This window comes from Capricornis sumatraensis, chromosome 8 (genome assembly GCF_032405125.1).
Source record: "Capricornis sumatraensis isolate serow.1 chromosome 8, serow.2, whole genome shotgun sequence".
NCBI lineage: Eukaryota > Metazoa > Chordata > Mammalia > Artiodactyla > Bovidae > Capricornis > Capricornis sumatraensis.
Genome location: NC_091076.1, coordinates 17,564,270 through 17,569,721, shown reverse-complemented (window position 1 = coordinate 17,569,721; position 5,452 = coordinate 17,564,270). Strand labels below are relative to the sequence as shown.

General features: G+C 39.2%; 1 non-coding gene across 1 annotated transcript; it reads left to right on the top strand.

The window, feature by feature from the left end:
* The first annotated feature begins 4,352 nt into the window (after positions 1 to 4,352).
* TRNAC-GCA (transfer RNA cysteine (anticodon GCA)) lies at positions 4,353 to 4,424 on the top strand. Its single transcript has one exon. It is a non-coding gene; the product is annotated as a tRNA-Cys (tRNA).
* Positions 4,425 to 5,452: the final 1,028 nt, after the last annotated feature.

Here is a 5,452-nt window from a genome sequence, read left to right as displayed (position 1 = left end):
TTCAGCCACTGGGGAAGTCCATAAGCATTCAACACATTCACGCCAGTTTTGCTTTCGACCATCAGTTATCTTTAGAGTAAATGAAAATAAGAAAACCTTGATTCTGTTTTACCTTCCTTTATTCCATATCCAGTGCTTTTCATTTCTTTGTGTAAATCCAAGTTTCTGACTCATTGTACCCTTATTGCCTGAAAAACAATTTTAATATTAATATTGCCTGCAGTATAAGTCTACTTGAAGAAAATTTTCTCAGTTTTTTTTTTCCTCTATGATTGTCTTATCATTTATGTTTGGAAGATAATTCACTTGATATAGAATTCTGGTCTATAAATTTTTATTTTCTTTAGCTGTTTGAAAGTGTTACTCCATTTTTTTCTAGTGTTTATGGTATTCGAAGAGAAGCATAATATAATCTTATCTTTGCTCTATCATATGCAATGTGCATTTTTTTCTCTGACCACTTTAAAGATTTTCTCTTTGTCTTTTATTTTCAGCAGTTTGACTGTTCTGTGACTAAATATGTTTTTATTTGCTTATTTATTTTCGTGTATATCCTGCTTGTGGTTCTCTGAGCTTCCTTAAATCTATGGCTTTGTTGTCATTATCTTAGACAATTTTTGACAATTATTTCTTCAAATATGTCTTCTGTTCTTTCTTCTTCTGGTATCCCAGTTGCCTGTCTATTAGATTGTTTGATTTGTCCCCAAACTTCTCTCTCTCTCTCTTTTTTTTTTTTTTTGGTCTATATGCCTCAGTTTGAGTTTTTCAAGTTTTTTGATTCTTTCTTCAATTGTTTAACATATTGATAAGCCAGTTCAAGACATTTTTCACCTGTTTACTACATTTTTCTTTTCTACCATTTCCATTTAGTCTTTCTTATAGTTTAATTTCTCTCTGAAATTACCTACCAGCTCTTGCATCTGGTTTATCTTTTCCATGAGCACTTTTCACATGTTAATTACTTAAAATTCGTCATTATATAGATTGATAGTGTCATATCTTAGTCTGGTTCTCTTGGTTACCTTTTCTCTTGGGAATATGTCTTGTCTTGAGAGATACACATCTCATATAAGACAATAGTTCAGTTCAGTTCAGTTCAGTCACTCAGTTGTGTCTGACTCTTTGCGGCCCCATGGACTGCAGCATGCCAGGCCTCCCTGTCCATCACCAACTCTCAGAGTTTACTCAGACTCATGTCTGCTGAGTCAGTGATTCCATCCAACCATCTCATCCTCTGTCATCCCCTTCTCCTCCTACCTTCAATCTTTCCCAGCATCAGGGTGTTATCAAATGAGTCAGTTCTTCGCATCAAGTGGCCAAAGTATTGGAGTTTCAGTTTCAATATCAGTCCTTCCAGTGAACACTCAGGACTGATCTCCTTTAGGATGGACTGGTTGGATCTCCTTGCAATCCAAGGGACTCTCAGGAATTTATGAGGTAAATTTTTTGTGTGTCTGAAAAAAGTATATATGTATTTCTTTCTGCTAAGACCTTAGCACAGGCATTTGAGTGAATCTAGTTAGGTGCTGGGCTGGATCTGAGATTTTCTGTTGCTGTGGTTATGCTTAGTGAGTTAGTCTTTTTTTTTTTTTTTTATTAAATTTTAAAATCTTTAATTCTTACATGTGTTCCCAAACATGAAACCCCCTCCCACCTCCCTCCCCATAACATCTCTGTGGGTGATCCCCATGCACCAGCCCCAAGCATGCTGTATCCTGCGTCAGACATAGACTGGCGATTCAATTCTTACATGATAGTATACATGATAGAATGCCATTCTCCCAAATCATCCCGCTCTCTCCCTCTCTCTCTGAGTCCAAAAGTCCGTTATACACAGCTGTGTCTTTTTTCCTGTCTTGCATACAGGGTCGTCATTGCCATCTTTCTAAATTCCATATATATGTGTTAGTATACTGTATTGGTGTTTTTCTTTCTGAGTTAGTCTTTTTATTTCCCAGGTATTACACTGAGTTTAAGGTGGGGGCTAATTTGCCAGATAACATTTTTCAATGTACACTTCATCCTCCAGCCTGAGGTCCTCAGCATGCCCTGTACCTGAGAGAAGGTATGTGTCTTGCAATTTACCTGTTACTCCATGCTTGTTGGCTCTGCCATAGGGGTAGGGATGGTCTCTGTTCTAAGTGTCTATCTGGGAGGTACGCATCCTGGATCTTAGAGAGTTGGCCTTCTCTGTGCTGACCCCTCTCCCAGCGTAACTCCTTTCACCTGTGGGAGAGGATTGTCCCCGTTTCCTTCTGCCAGCGGCAGTGGGTCTTCACTGATGCTCCAGGTGAATGACCCGGGTTGCCTTTCCCCGCACCTGTTATGGCTTTTGTTTCAGGAGGGGATGGAGATAGAGGTACCAGTGGGTTTGCTCTTCCTGAAGTGTCTGCTCATCCCGTACATCAGCACCGTGGGAGACTGCCAGGAGTCTCCCAGTCTCACTTGTGAGCACCAAGTGGGAAGGATTGAAGGCAGGAGGAGAAGGGGAGACAGAGGATGAGATGGTTAGATGGCATCACTGACTCAATGGACATGAGTTTGAGTAAACTCCGGGAGTTGGTGATGGACAGGGAGGCCCAGTGTGCTGCAGTCCATGGGGTCACAAAGAACTGGACACGACTAAGCGACTGAACAGAACTGAACTGAACTGAACCGATAGGGTTGGAATAGTTATTCTTTCTCAAACTCTGGTTCCCTGAGAGGAAACCAGAAGTCTGAAATAGTATTTTTAACTATTGAAGAATGCTTTATTCTAGAATTATATCTAGCCAAGTTCTGTTCTGTTATGAGAGTATAATAAAGTTTCTCTCAGACATAGTCTTTGTCACACAGAGATCCACATTGCAAACAGTTTTGGTTGAAACACTTAAATACTAGGAGACAATAATCGAGACTATTTTGCCAGTCTAAAAGAAGTAAAGGTAATAAAATACCTAAATATGTTGTCTTTTAAAAAAGGAAATTATTCATGGTGACACAGAATTGCAAGTCTAGAGTAACGTAAATATGATGGGTGCTGGGAAGGAGATCAGAGAACCTAAAAGTGAGCTAAAATTCCCGTGTAATTTGGGGAAAATAACAATATTTTTTAAAAAGTTCAGAATAGATTGAAATACAAAACATTTAGGATAAACTAAACAAGTAACTATTATGGTAGGAACAATATCAATATTACAATAAATATAAATAGTCTAAACTCACCATTTACAAGACAAATCTTGATACACTGGATTAGGAAATATCCAGGTATAGTCATAACTGCAGAATTTCCCTGTGGTTCAGTTTTTTTCTGGTGGAAAGTTCTTTTACCAGCCAATCTTTACAGCACATACGTACTTCCTGGTGCAATATTTTCCATCCCGTGTTGTAATGGGGAAGTATTACATTTATATCCACCAAGCTCAACTCAATTTTAGCAGAATGATCTCAGGGAAAATAACAAGTTACGTTCTAAATACAATTGGTGAAACCATGTGCAGAGATTTTGAAAATCTTGACAAGTGTTAGCGAGGAGGATGTTCTCTTGAATTTTGCTGAAAAGCATCTCCAAGCCATTCTCAGTTGGGCAGTTCTCTGCCATTGTGCATTTATTCTCAGCATGTTTCCAAAGGTCTTTGGTATTTGGCTTCATGTTGTAAAACATGTCCCCAAGAAGGTTGAGAAAATACGGAAGAAAGTTGCAAAAAGGGAAGCAAAATGAGTAGGAAAGATGTTTCAATGGAGAAGACGTTGCAGCATGTGAGGAAACTTTAGTTACAGCCATGCTAAATTTTTGGTGATTGAGAAGGAATACTTAAATTTGTTACTGACATTTAAGTATTTTATTTTGGGAAATAGATCAGGAATTTTGACTGATGTGTAACGGATTGTTGGAAAAATAAAACATAGGGCACTAGACCCCTGATTCATTCTTTTCATGTAAGAAACCTGAACATTGGGAACAAATATTGGGCTTAAGTGGAAGCTGCCTCTGTGTGAGGTAACAAGGATCGCATGTACACCCGTGGTGGATTCATGTCAATGTATGGCAAAACCAATACAGTATTGTAAAGTAAAATAAAGTAAAAAAAAAAAATAAAAAAAAAAAAGAAAGTGAAGAGAGGTGTGAGGACAAATTGGCCAAATGAAGGTAACCTGGCTATCTTCATATTAGACAAAGCAGACTTGAAGACATTTCTGGAGATGGATATGGTCACTGTGTAATAAAACAGCATGCATTTAACCATGAGGATGTGGTATGAAATCCTTCAAAGTGTATTAAGTAAAAATTGATAGAGCTATAGGAAGAAGTGGATTGATCCACCTTCCTGGTGGGAGATTTCTGCATACATTTGTTTATAATTATGGCTTCCCTGGTGGCTCAGAGGTTAAAGCGTCTGCCTGCAATGCAGGAGACCCAGGTTCAATCCCTGGGTCGGGAAGATCCCCTGGAGAAGGAAATGGCAACCCACTCCAGTACTCTAGTCTGGAGAATCCCATGGACGGAGGAGCCTGGTGGGCTACAGTCCACGGGGTCGCAGAGAGTCGGACACGGCTGAGTGACTTCACTTTCACTTGTTTGTAATTGGTAGGTCAAGTGGGGAAAAAAAGCAGCAAGTGAGCTTGATTTCAGCAAGAAAATGGGTTTTGCATACGATGTTTCATTACCTCTGGTATTTTCAAGGGGTTATTCTTCCTTCTCTCAAATATTCTCAGGATTTGAGATTTCAGCATCTCCTTATTTGACTGGGAAACCCCCTCCCTTGTCTGTGTCTTAGTCTTTTCTCCCCTTAGGTTACATCATTACATCCAGTGTTCTTTCATTCTACTCCATTAGATCACATGGAAGAAGACTATTCCTTGCATGTGAAGTATAACAGTTTGTCTTGAGTTCATTTTTTGCTGGTGTCTGAGTTAAGGGTCTAAGTTCATTCTTTTTATCCTATCCAGTTGTTCCAGAATCATTAGCTAGACAGACTCTCCTTTCCCCAGTGAATTTCCTGGGAACCATTGTCAAAACCCGTTGATTAGAAACATAAGGTTTGCTTCTGTCTACTTCTCTTCCACTGATGTATATTCCTACCTTATGCCTGGACCACACCGTCTTGATAACTGTGCCTTTATGTAAAATTTGAAATCTAGAAGTGTGAGTACTCCAGCTTTGATTTTTTGAAAAGCTATTGTTACGGATTTTCTAGATGTTTTGTACTTCCATACAAACTTTATAATCTGCTCGTCAATTTCTGCAAACAACGTTGGTGGAATTGGGGTGGTTGGTTAGGCAGCAGTGGACACCTGAGCCATGCTGTTTATCCTGTTTATCACCATTTTTTATCTGTTACATTCTCTGTGATTGAGTTTTGCTTGTAATTTCAGCCAGTTGTCAGTTCCATCTTCCAGTGTCTCTCAGCTCTGAGTCATGGATGGTTCTAGTAGCCACACTTTGCTGTGGCTTCATGCCAGTGTGGAG